The sequence below is a fragment of the Pleurodeles waltl genome, chromosome 4_2 (genome assembly GCF_031143425.1).
Source record: "Pleurodeles waltl isolate 20211129_DDA chromosome 4_2, aPleWal1.hap1.20221129, whole genome shotgun sequence".
Lineage (NCBI taxonomy): Eukaryota > Metazoa > Chordata > Amphibia > Caudata > Salamandridae > Pleurodeles > Pleurodeles waltl.
Window position 1 is genome coordinate 873,596,602 of NC_090443.1, and position 12,999 is coordinate 873,609,600.

The following is a 12,999-nucleotide window of genomic DNA, read 5'->3' on the forward strand; positions in this document are numbered from 1 at the left end:
CCTACCACCATGGATTGCGTGGCTGTACAAAACCCCACGAAATCCATGGCGGTATGCAGGGTTCTGATACCGCCAGCACTCTAGTGACGGCCGCCGGGCTGGAGACCGAAGTCTCCAGCCCAGCGGTCGTTACCACCCTGGTGGTCGGAGTGTAGAAGTGGCGGTTTGGCATGGCGGTAACCGTAATGGTCGTAATTCCTTTTTTTTCCACCGGCCTGTTGGCGGTATTACCGCTACTTTTACTCCGACTACCAGGGTTGTAATGAGGGCCTAAGTCTTAGATAAAAGGTACGACCCACGGAGGAAAAAAGGCACTATTTTGTCATGTGTATATTATAGTGAGGACAATCCTCTCTTCTGTAAGAGACAGCATAAGTACATGCCCTATACAACAAAAGGTATAAGTAAAATGGCCATGTGCCGTATTAATAATATGTACGTAGACTTGTTACATGTCAATAGAGCAGTGCATGAATGACATGTAGATAAGGTTTCACAGAGTCATAACCTTAGAGATAGGACTGGTCTTAGAAACAAGTAATATGAGCCATAAGGGGGGACTGTCAGTTTTATCCCGAGTTTGACAAATCACCATCTCAATGGTTAGGAGAATATATTCAGGCACCGAGGTTTAAGTGTAGACTGAATTTAAACTCACTAGAGGATTATCGGTTCTTGCATTTATGTATCTAATAGGCCCTAATGAAAAACATGTTACAGACTTAAGATTCGGCTGAAGATAATACGCCAAATCTCGTTGGTTTGGGTAGCCAAGTTTTATTCGTGGCTGGTGGGAAATAACTGTGGCACAAAATGTCCCTTAGTGAGCGACCCCTATAGTGTGAAAGGGTTGGTTTGGATGCAATCCCACCTTTCAGGGTGTCATCAGCTCGTAGAAAGGACCAGTGTTTCCTAAAATCTTGTAAGTCTGTGACTCTGTTCTAACTGGCTACCACTAAGGCCCTGAGCTTTATTTGTAAAATGATATGTGCTGGTGCCCAAAGCACTGCCATGCACTCCCTGTCCTGTTGTCTCACTCTTACAGGTTTCTGCTTTCCCCGTTGGTGACAGATTTTCTATATTTCTTTTCCTGCGTCTTTTTGTTTTGTTTTATTGTTCCCTTTGTTGGTCAAGGGAAATGTCTAATGTGCAGAACTAAGGGCCAGATGTACAAAAAAAGCAATTTGCGACTTGCAAATTGCGAGTCCATGCGACTCGCAATTTGCAAGTCGCAAATTGCTATGCAGTACGGTGTCTGAGACACCGACTGCAACTCGCAATGGGGTCGCAATGACCCACCTCATGAATATTCATGAGGTGGGTCGCAAATTGCGGTCCAATTGCGAGTATAGGCACTCGCTAACATGGAGGCCTGCTGACGTCAGCAGGCCTCCATGTTAGCGACCTGCCTTTTAAATAAAGCATTTTTTTTGTTGTTGAAGTGCAGCCCGTTTTCCTCACAGGAAAACGAGCTGCATTTCAAAAAAATCCGAAACCTTTAGTTTCGGATTTTTCAGGGCAGGGAGTGGTCCCTTGGACCACTCCCTGCCCTGAAAAATGAATATGGGGTCCAGTCACAAAGGGGAAAGGGTCCCATGGGGACCCCTTCCCGTTTGCGAGTGGGTTACCATCCACTTCAAGTGGATGGTAACTGTGACTCCATTTGCGACCGCGTACGCGGTCGCAAATGGAGTTGCATACCACTCCGACTCGCAAATAGGAAGGGAACACCCCTTCCTATTTGCGAGTCGCAAATGCATATTGCGAGTCGGTAACGACTCGCAATATGCATTTGTGCATTGCAAACCCACGTTTGCGAGTCGCAAACGGCGATTTTCGCCGTTTGCGACTCGCAAAAGGGTTGCTACATCTGGCCCTAAGTGCCTGTCCCCAAAAATAAGTGCTGTGCCCCCCACTGTCAACCACCTGCTCAAATTAACCACTGCATTAAGGCCAGGTGTGTTCAGGACCTCTGAACAAAGAGCTGTTAGTAGTTAGTTACAATGGCTTAATTTGCGTAAGGTCAAGAATTTCGCATTACACTTGTTCTGAAATTATGCCATTACACCACTTCATATAATTACATACCCAACGCCATAACAATTTACTGTGAAATACACCATTGTGGTAAAAAAAAATACAGTGAATGCACATGAACAATAAAACGCAAGCTGTTGGTTCTTACCCTCCTGCAATTCCGTAACAACTTGAAGCACCAACTCAGCACTGCCTGATTACAAATGAGAACTTAGGTCGACCTGCTTTAAATAAATTATCATGAATCTTAGCCTCTGATGCAAACTCACTGTTCAGTGCTGCATCGCTCGCTAGCTAAGTTTGTTCTTGTGGGTATTTATACGAACCATGCATGTATATGCCTACTCACATACATACATAGGAGCAGATTAAAAAGGGGTGGGACCAGGAGTGAAGCCATCATTGATGTAGCAGGTGCAGTTCACCAGGGCCTGGAGCCCCGAGGGACCCGCTGAACCCTGCTAACTGCTGTATTTTACTGCCCTAACAGCAGCAAAAGAGGGCATTTTCTTGCTTGCATGGCAACCTTGCTACTTCACTGGGTGGGACCTACTTGAATAATTTGAGACAACTCAATATTCTTTTCACCTAACACCCTCAAAGAGTATCTACAATATGTGAGCTACATAATACACTTCTTACCATTGATATTCTCATCTGTGATCGACACTCACTAATTTAGTGAGTGTTGATTTTTTCCTCAGTTTTTTGAGTTATCGGCATAGCAGAGAGAGCCTGTTTTCCTGAGATGTATCACGCTGCATCAGTGCTTAACGTGTAAATGATAAGCATCGGGGACAAAAGTTTGGCTCAAATGCCTGTGGCCGGCACTATTGAATGTCGGGGGGCCGAATACCAAGGCTTTAAGCCTCAGTCAGACACTCTTTGCCCCTTTATCTCACTCTAGCAGGTATTTTTTTTCTGCGTCCTCCCTGTTTTCATATATCTCTTACTATTTCTTTCCCAATTTTGTGATTTCTCTCTTTTGCCCTAAATCAAAGTCTACTGAAGAAAAATAAGTGTCTAAATGAGTGTCCGTGGACCCTATGTGAAATCACCGCCTCAAATTAAGCGCTGTGCTGCATAGTGTTGGTGCATGACCAAGTAACGTTTTATCATCACCCGTTTGTACAGAAGGCACAGCCAAGGACAATAAATGTATTTGTTCAGTCTTTGATAAAAAACGTGTCCCACCGCCTATAGAAACTATTCGTTCTGCGATTAAGTTTACCACTGGCATTTTGCTATTTGTCACTGACTGGTGCAGGAACAGCTTATTTACAACACTGATATTTTCCTATTTCGGTGATAACATCGCTTCTTCCAGTTTCAAGTGCCTTTATGTAAGATACCTCAAAACGCACTGTCATCAGTATTTTATGTTTTAAAGAAAGTATGCGGGCGGCACGAAGCTCCCACCTCACCAGTCCATCTGCATTTCTGCACTAGCATTTAAAAAGCTTCAGTCTGCATTTTAAAAATGCCAGTAGGAGGACACCCTCCTGGCTGTAGAATCTGAAGCAGTGTTTGTAAGGTCATAGGTAGTAGGGTGACCACCTGGCATTGAGGCAAATTCTGGACAGGACTGTTAAAAATTCAGGACAAAGGGTCAAAATTCAGGCCAAAAATTCAGGACAAAGGGTCAAAATTCAGGACAAAAATTCAAGAACAAACGTCAGGTTTACAGACACACGCTTGAGAGGCCATGCCTCACTATGTTGTCAGTGCATTTATATACTCTTTTTTTTTTTTAACATAGCACTATTTATTCACTGTGGTCTTTTTGTGATTGCCTCCTGGTGTGCTACATTCAGGTGTCACATAACGTCCTTGTTCAGTAGTAAATTAATGCCCTTCAGTACTGCGGCAAGGCCATCACCCCTACCCAAATCTACCCGATCTTTCCTGAAGAGAAAATAACAGCAACATTTTGATTATGTTTCTGAACATTTTAAAACCCCTGGCAAACAGTTTGGGACACATTAAGGTAATTAACCTTATGCTAGTTTAAACAAATTGAACAAAAACATCTGGCTCACCCCAACCACCAATGGACTTTCAACCTAATTTTGTTTTAAAGAGGCAGGGCAGATGGTGTGGGCGACGGGTCTCACACCTGATGTCAGGATGTGATGTACCCATAACTTGTCTGTAGTCTCACTGCACTAGAATGTATGAATGGGACTCTACATTTATCTCAGAAATGGGAGCCCGGACTACAAATCAAAGATAATAAAAGAGGAGGATGAAATTGAGATCAAATGGGAGATCCACGGCAAGTAATTCAAAGGGTTGTTGCTAAAAACTGGATAAATAAAGAAGAGAAGAACAAGGTGGGACAATTCCTAAAATCAGGCAAGATGGGTCCACCAAGACTATTCAAAGGTATTGGGTACCTGGGGAGTTGTCTCTGCACACAGGAGCGAAACAGAAGGGGCACTGTCAAGTGGTTGAACAAGCAACACCCATCCACCTTGGCAAACTCTTCTGGTGCAATGGTCCGCTGTTAGTGCTTGTGAAGGGTGAGCAGGGGCCAGAGCCCTTGCAAGGTTGTGCAAGGCAATTGCCCGCTTTGTCCATGTCTTTATATGGTTTTGAAATTGAGCAAAAGCCAAACTAGAGATCTGGGTTATCCCTAAGTGTCAAGTACACATAGAATCTTCAAAATATTTGGGATGTAAATTGCACAAACAAAATTTAGACATTTTAAAATGTAATTAGTGTTTCTTTAACATATGGCACTGTTTTTGCCTTCATATACAATTAGATCTCAGATTGGACTGGGAACCAGTTACCTTTTGATACCTAGTGATTAATATCTACCATTCTTACACTGATTTCCAGGATGAAAATCTCGGCAGAGCGAACGGTCCCTCCAAGCCCAGTTTGCTTTTTGGTCTTCTCTTCTGCTTTCTGTAAAGGCCACGTGGCACTAGTGAAGATGGTGTACTAACCCAATGATAGTATTATTTTGCAAACCTTCCCCTGCTTGTCCTTCATCCCTTCTTCAGATAGGCCACACATCTGATTTGGTCACTGCGCGCCATCGGGACCTCTTTCCACTCTAAAGCTAACTGTGACTGCGGGTGGATTAGGTCTTCTGGACTTAGAATGCTATTATTCAGCTGCACAGGTCCAACGGGTGGCTCACTGGCTTTCTGCCCACCTCCCTGCATGAGATGGGGTTTACCAGTAAAGACTTTTAAGGAAGGTTTAATGCACTGCTCATTGTTTCCCACTGACCATTCTACGGATCACCATCCGGGGTTATCATGCACGGCTTTCTCTTTCCTTGCCAGAACCTGTAAACTGACACGAAGAAATCCTATGCTCCTGCACTACCTTTGCTAAGCCTTCCCACTCGCACAGGATGGCTGTGCTCAGAGCAACTCCATCAGTGGCATGTTGCAGGTGTCTTAAAATTGGGGACTTTGTTTCTGAACAGTGAGCTACTAAATTTCCAAACCCTTGTGGCAGACTACCATCTTCATCCCGGTCAACTCCTTACTTACAACCACCTTAAATAATCATTAAATGCCCTATTTCATGTCTGTCGCCTAGCACTGACCCTACAAGAGGTGTGCCAGAAGCTCTGTACCATAGGAAATGGTGGCAAACTGATAGAATGGTTGTACAGACCTATCCTGCAACATGGAAACCACTCCAGGTCTTCCCGTCATACTACCTGGGTGATTGATGTAGCCAAACCTCTGCACGATATGTACCCCACAGCTGTCACTTTAAGTGAATCAAATCAAAATCAAATCATTAACATTTATAAAGCGCGCTACTCACCCGTGCGGGTCTCAAGGCGCTAGGGGGGAAAGGGGGGGTTATCGCTGCTCGAACAGCCAAGTCTTTAGGAGTCTCCGGAAAGCGGAGTGGTCCTGGGTGGTCCTGAGGCTGGTGGGGAGGGAGTTCCAGGTCTTGGCCGCCAGGAAGGAGAAAGATCTCCCACCCGCCGTGGAGCGGCGGGTGCGAGGGACGGCAGCAAGTGCGAGGCCAGCGGAGCGGAGGGGGCGGGTGGGGACGTAGAAGCTGAGGCGTCTGTTGAGGTATTCCGGTCCCTTGTTGTGGAGGGCTTTGTGTGCGTGGGTGAGAAGACGGAAGGTGATCCTTTTGCTGACTGGGAGCCAATGCAGGTGTCTCAGGTGTGCGGAGATGTGGCTGTTGCGGGGTACGTCGAGGATGAGGCGGGCCGAGGCGTTTTGGATGCGTTGCAGGCGGTTTTGGAGTTTGGCGGTGGTCCCGGCGTAGAGGGTGTTGCCGTAGTCCAGGCGACTCGTGACAAGGGCGTGGGTCACGGTTTTTCTGGTGTCGGCGGGGATCCAGCGGAAGATCTTGCAGAGCATGCGGAGAGTGAGGAAGCAGGCGGAGGACACAGCGTTGACTTGCTTGGTCATGGTGAGAAGAGGGTCCAAGATGAAGCCGAGGTTGCGGGCGTGGTCTGCGGGGGTCGGTGCGGTGCCGAGGGCCGTGGGCCACCAGGAGTCGTCCCAGGCGGACGGGGTGTTGCCGAGGATGAGGACTTCCGTTTTTTCAGAGTTCAGCTTTAGGCGGCTGAGCCTCATCCAAACTGCGACGTCCTTCATACCCTCTTGTAGGTTGGTCTTGGCGCTGGCGGGGTCCTTGGTGAGGGAGAGTACAAGTTGGGTGTCGTCGGCGTAGGAGGTGATGATGATGTCGTGCTTGCGTACGATGTCGGCGAGGGGGCTCATGTAGACATTGAAGAGTGTCGGGCTGAGCGATGAGCCTTGAGGTACGCCGCAGATGATCTTGGTGGGTTCTGAGCGAAACGGAGGGAGGTAAACTCTTTGGGAGCGGTTAGCGAGGAAGGATGCGATCCAGTCCAGGGCCTGGCCTTGGATCCCGGTGGAGCGTAGGCGGGTGATTAGGGTGCGGTGACAGACGGTGTCAAAGACAGCCGAGAGGTCGAGGAGAATGAGGGCGACTGTTTCACCGTTGTCCATCAGGGTTCTGATGTCGTCTGTGACTGAGATGAGGGCGGTTTCCGTGCTGTGGTTGGTTCGGAATCCGGTTTGTGAAGGGTCGAGCAGGTTGTTGTCTTCCAGGAAGGTGGACAGCTGTTTGTTGACGGTCTTTTCTATTACCTTGGCTGGGAAAGGTAGAAGAGAGATGGGGCGGAAGTTTTTCAGGTCGCTTGGGTCAGCCGTAGGTTTCTTTAGTAGGGCGTTGACTTCAGCGTGCTTCCAGCATTCGGGGAAGGTAGCAGAAGAAAAAGAAGAGTTGATGACGGTCTGGAGGTGCGGGGCGATGATGTCGTCGGCTTTGTTAAAGATGAAGTGCGGGCAGGGGTCCGAAGGGGCGCCGGAGTGGATAGAGTTCATGATGGATTTGGTTTCTTCCGTGTTGATGTGGGTCCAGTTGTTGAGGGTGATGTCCGGGGAAGCGGGTTCAGTGGTGTATGGTTGGGTCTGGTGTCCGAAGCTGTCGTGGAGGTCGCTGATCTTGCGATGGAAGAAAGTGGCGAGGGATTCGCACAAATCCTGTGAGGGCGTGACGGCGTTGGCGCTGGCGCTGGGGTTGGAGAACTCTTTGACGATGCTGAAGAGTTCTCTGCTGTTGTGGCTGTTTTTGTCTAGTCTGTCGGTGAAAAAGTTCCTTTTGGCAGTGCGGATCAGGTGGTGGTGTTCGCGTGTAGCGTTCTTGAGGGCGGTCATGTTGTCCGCGGTGTGGTCCTTGCGCCAGGCCTTCTCAAGGGCACGACAAGTTTTCTTTGATTCTTTGAGGGTGTCAGAGAACCAGAGAGGTTTTTTGGTGTTGGTCTGTCGATGCGTGCGTTTGAGGGGAGCAAGGTTGTCAGCGCAGTTGGAGATCCAGTTTGTGAGGTTGAGAGCTGCGTCGTTGGGGTCGGTGGTGAGGGTGGGTTGGTTGGCGGCGAGAGCGGAGAAGAGTTGCTCTTCAGGGATCTTGTTCCACTGTCGACGAGGGGTGGGTTGAGTGCGGAGGTGGGAGGTCTCGCGTCGGAATGTGAAGTGGACGCAGCTGTGGTCGGTCCAGTGTAGGGCAGAGGTGTGGCTGAAGAAGACGTGTTTGCTGGCGGAGAAGATAGGGTCGAGCGTGTGTCCGGCGATGTGGGTGGCGGTGTTCACCAGTTGTTTGAGGCCGAGGTTGGCGAGGTTGTCGAGCAGGGTGGTGGTGTTGGGGTCGTTGTTTTGTTCCAGATGGAAGTTGAGGTCGCCTAGGAGGATGTAGTCCGGTGAGGCGAGGGCGTGCGGGGAGATGAAGTCGGCGATGGCGTCGCTGAAAGAGGCGCGAGGTCCGGGAGGACGGTAGACGAGGGATCCTCTGAGGGTGGTCCTTGGGTCGGTGCGAATCTGAAAATGCAGGTGTTCAGCGGCGAGGGGGGGGTCTTCGGTGGAGGTGGTGACGCTGATGGAGTCTTTGAAGATGATGGCGACACCTCCTCCTACTTGGTTGGTGCGGTCTTTTCTGGAGATCTTGTAGCCTTCGGGGATGGCGGTAGCGATGTCTGGAGCAGAGGAGGCGTTCATCCATGTCTCCGTGATGAAGGCGACGTCCGGGGCTGTGGAGTCCAGGAGGTCCCAAAGTTCAACGGCGTGCTTGTGGACGGAACGAGCGTTGATCAGGATGCACTTGAGGTGGTTGATGCGCGTGGGCTTGTGGTCGTGGTAGTTGCGTGGTGGAAGATGCGTTTGCAGGAGTTGCAGGCGAAGGGTCCATGGGTGCGTTTGGGGTGAGCTAGGAAGCAGGTTTTGGAGCGCCCTGGGTTGAGGGCGTGGAGGGGTCGTAGCGGATCAGCGGGGCTTGGGGGAGCTGGGGACCAGGGGTCGTGGCGCTGGGCGCGGGCCAGGCGCGGACGGGCGCAGACGGGCTTGCCTCTGGCGCGCCTCCGGCACGCCAGCGGCGTGCCCGCTGCGCGCGCCCGCTGCGCAGTCGCGCAGCGGCCGCCATAAGAGGTAGGAGGGGGGGGGAGGGGTCAGCTGGGGGCGAATGGGAGCTGGGGGGCGGGGGCGTGCAGGAGGTCGCGGCGGGAAAGCGCGAGGGAGGGGGGGACAGGTAGAGTGAGAGGAGCTGGGGGAGGGGGTTTAGGGTGGAGGAGGGTGAGTGTTAGGAGGTTTGGAGATTAGGGAGAGAGATAGGAGTAGGGTTGTGAAGATAGGGGAGGGGGGGTTGTAGAGGTGGGTGAGGGAGAGAGGTAGAGTGAGAGGATAGGGAGATAGGTAGTAGAGGGGGTGGCGGGAGGGGGGAGAGATAGAGAAATAGATAGAGAAAATAGATAGAGAAGTCGATAGATAGGGAAATAGATAGATAGACAGATAGGTAGGTAGGAGGAGGTGGAGAGTGGGGGAGTTCGATAGTGAGATAGGGAGCTAGAGAGATAGGAAGATAGGAGGAGTGAGGGAGGTAGATAGCGAACGGGTTAGCTAGGGGTGAGAGAGGGGGAGGCGAGTGAGGGAGGGGGATGAGGAAGGAGCAGGAGGGCAGGCTCGGGGGAAGAAGACGGAGGAGGTAGAGCCGAAGACAGGAGAACAGAAGACAGAAGAGCAGAAGACAGAAGAACAGAAGAACAGAAGACAGAAGAACAGATTCATAGTGCTTCCTTGTGAATGCATTCTGCCCGTTGCTTGCCATTGACCTTGTGTTTTGTAACTCACAATTTGTTGCTTTCAATTTGCTGGCTTTATTTGTTTTAGGCAATGCAGCTTGAATTCGTCCCTTCCCTTGCCAAAACCTTATTTACAGTATCCTGCTGAGTGCTCCCTTTCTGTAAACAGGCCTGTAAATCTTGTTCTTATCTTATCATATTTGCTGTGCATTCAAAGAACTAAGTCAAATGTCAGGCTCTGTCTTCGGTGGGAACTTAGGGGGTTATTCCAACTTTGGAGGAAGTGGTAATCCGTCCCAAAAGTGATGGTAAAGTGACGGATATACCACCAGCCGTATTACGAGTCCATTATATCCTATGGAACTCGTAATACGGCTGGTGGTAAATCCGTCACATTTGGGACGGATTACCACCTCCTCCAAAGTTGGAATAACCCCCATAGTGTTTACTTTCCTTTCTCTGACTTCAAAGTGAGAGGATTTATGCGACAATCTTGCTGGATACTGGGGTTAGGAAAGAGTTTTTTCTATCACATGACAACATTTAAATAAACTTCAGAATATATCAGAATTAGAAGTACAAATCAAGCACATTTTTGTTAATTCTGAACTGTGCTGGAAACAAATACCTTTACATGATTAAAAGAAATCATTGCATTAGGTGATGCAATTTCCACACATCATCGTCTGTGCACAGTGTAGTTTGATTTGAAAAACTGTATATCTGTGCAAATGTAATGGTCATTTCAATCAAAAATGTGTTGTCTGTAATGGCAGTGTGTTAGCATATCATCCATACTGCACTCCACTCTGCTCTGCACCACTACACGCCACTGCACCCTACTCTGTACCACTCTACTTTACTCCACTCCATGCCACTGCACTCTTCTCCATTCGGAACCACTCCACAATATGCCACTGCACTCTATGCTACTTCACACTATGCCTCTCTACTCTTCTCTGTACCACTCTACTCTATGCCACTGCACTTTATGCCTCTCTACACCACTGCGCTCTGCTCGTCTGCACGCCATACCACTCCAGTCTAGGCAACACCAATCTAATCCGCACAACTCCACTCTCTGCCACTCTGCAACACTGCACTGTACGTCACGGCACTCTAAGCTAATACACTCTATGCTAATGCACTTTACTCTGTAACACTCAACTCTATTCCACTGCACTCTACATCAATACACTGTACATCACTCTAATCTACTCTGCACCTCTGCACTCTGTGCCACGGCACTCTACACTACTTTACTCTATGCCATCACACTCTATGCCACTTTATGCAACTCCACTATAACCTTCACCTCTCCACTCTAAGCCACCTCACTCTACTGTGAAATAATCTACTCTATGCCACTGCACTCTGTGCCACTGCATTCTATTCCACTGCACTCTCCCTGCACTTCTCCACTCTATGCAACTGCACTCTACTCTGAAACAATCTATTCTACGCCACTGTACTCTATACCACTCTGACCACTGCACTCTAGTTCAATGCACTCTACACCACTGCAAGCTGACACTCTGCAACACTGCACTGGCCGCCACTATACTCTACACCACTCTGCTCTGTACTACTGCATTCTGCACCAATATACTCTATTCTACTGCATTCTATGCCACTCTACTCTGCCCAATGCCACTATATGCAACTGCACTCTACACCAGTGCACTCTAAACAACTGCACTGTATGCCACTGCCCTTTACTCTGCTCCACTGTACTCTATGCCACTGTTCTCTGTACCACTCTACACCACTACACTCTCACTCTACTCTGCACTCTACACCACTCTACTGTATGCCACTGCACTCTAGGCACTATACTCTACTCTACACCACTCTACAATACTCCACTCTGCACCACTCTACACCATTGCACTCTATGCCACATGAGTCCACTCTGCAGTCTATGACACTGCACCACTCTGCATTACTGCACTCTGCTACTCTATTGTATGCCACTCTACTCCACTGCACTCTATGTAACTCTACCCCATGCCACTCTATGCCACTCCACTCTGCACCACTCTACACCACTACGCTCTATGCCACGAGTCCACTCTGCAGTCTATGACACTGCATCACTTTGCATTACTGCACTCTGCTACTCTATTGTATGCCACTCTACTCCACTGCACTCTATGTAACTCTACCCCATGCCACTCTATGCCACTGCACTCTGCGCCAATGCTCTCTAAACAACTGCCCTGTATGCCACTGCCCTCTACTCTACGCCACTGCTCTCTGTGCCACTCTACTCCACTCTACATCACTGCACTGACACTCTACTCTGCAGCGTTGCACTCTCCACCACTGTACTATACACCGATGTACTATGTTCTACTGCATTCTATGCCACTGCACTCTATGCCACTCTACTCTGCATCACTCCACTCTACAGCACTTTGCTCTACTCTGCACCACTCTACACTACGCCACTGCACTCCCTGCAACGTGAGTCTACTCTGCAATCTATGCCACTGTACCACTCTACACTACTGCTCTCTCTGCCACTCTAATGTATGCCACTCTACTCCACTGCACTCTATGCCACTCTACTCTGTCCCACGCCACTCCATGCCACTGCACTGTAAACCACTGCACTCTATGCTAACGCACTCTAAACAACTGCACTGTACCCCACTTCACTGTACTTTGCACCACTGGGCTCTACGCCACTGCTCCTATGCTACGCTACTCCACTACACACCTCTATGTCACTAACTTTAAGCCATGCTGAACAGCAGCTACTCTGGTGTATAACATGGCTAATGGCTAAAACACATTAGCAAAGCCAATAACTCTTTCGTAGATGAGACCTATTGCTTTGCCAATGTTTGTTAGTACTATGAGGTACCGAAGTAACTGAAAGAACTGTGAAAAATACAATTACATCATAATAAAGGCTGCTACAAAATGCGCAAATACATTTTGGTTAAATAAAAAAAAAGTGCTTCTGAAATACAGATTTGAATAATATACAGTTTATACCTAGTACTAAAAAAAATTATAACACTCCATTAAAACCACACACTCCTTTTAGTAAAGTCAATGCAGGTTTTCAAGCCCTTTTGTATTTGCAGATTTACCAGTTGGGCACATTTGCATGTCTTTAGGGAAGGAGACCCTCTGGCAAGAAGTTCTGATTCTTTTCTGTCTGCCCCTCCCTCAGAGCCCTGGAGACTCCTGCCTACCAGTCAGCTGGGGAAACTGATCTGCCCATAATTTCGCCCTGCCTCTGTTGCCCTTTAGGTGAAAGGCTAAAATTACGGACAGATGCCGTCCGTTAAAGCTTTCATCACGGACAACGGACAGCAGGGCGAAATTACGGACAGTCCGTGAAATTTACTGACGGGTGG